The sequence below is a fragment of the Sinocyclocheilus rhinocerous genome, unplaced genomic scaffold (assembly GCF_001515625.1).
Source record: "Sinocyclocheilus rhinocerous isolate Xijiao unplaced genomic scaffold, SAMN03320098_v1.1 scaffold35, whole genome shotgun sequence".
In the NCBI taxonomy this organism is placed as follows: domain Eukaryota; kingdom Metazoa; phylum Chordata; class Actinopteri; order Cypriniformes; family Cyprinidae; genus Sinocyclocheilus; species Sinocyclocheilus rhinocerous.
Window position 1 is genome coordinate 90233 of NW_015661991.1, and position 700 is coordinate 90932.

Genomic DNA, 700 nt, shown 5'->3' on the forward strand with positions numbered 1-700 from the left:
ACAGTACCCGCCATATCAGAACTTTTCCACGTCCCGACCGTCATGTCAGAAGTTGTTCACGTCATGCCTGCCAAGCCAAAGCCTGCCCACATCATGTCTGCCAAGCCACAGCCTTCTCACGTCATGCCGGCCACTCAAGAGATTCTTCACAACATGGCCGCCACTCAAGAGCTTCGTTGCAAGATGGCCGCCACACAAGAGTCTCTTCGCAAGTCTCTTGTCGTGTATTGATGTTGTAACCTGCCGTTGGTGAGTCAAGTCTGTTCACGCCAAGTCAAGCCTGTTCAAGTCAAGTCTTCGTTTGGATTTTGGATATTACTTTATTAAATAAAAGCTGCACATGGGTTCTTACAACTTGCCTTCAGTGGACTGATTGTTACAGAATACACGACTGCAAAAATGAACCCACCAGATCGTCTTGTTCGCCTTCGCCAAGGCGCAAAATGGCCTCCCTTCTAGAGTCTCGTCACGTCTCAGCTGATCTTCCAGAGTCTCGTCACGACATGGCCACCATTTCAGAGCCTCGTCCCATCATGGCCACCATTTCAGAGTCCGCTCATGTCGAGCCTGATTTCCCCGGCCAAGATGGCCGCCACGCCTGAGTCCCCGGCCAAGATGGCCGCCACGCCTGAGCCTCACCTGGAGCTTGGGCCAAGACTGAAAAGACTGATTGCTAGTGTGATGGACCCACCTCTGATGT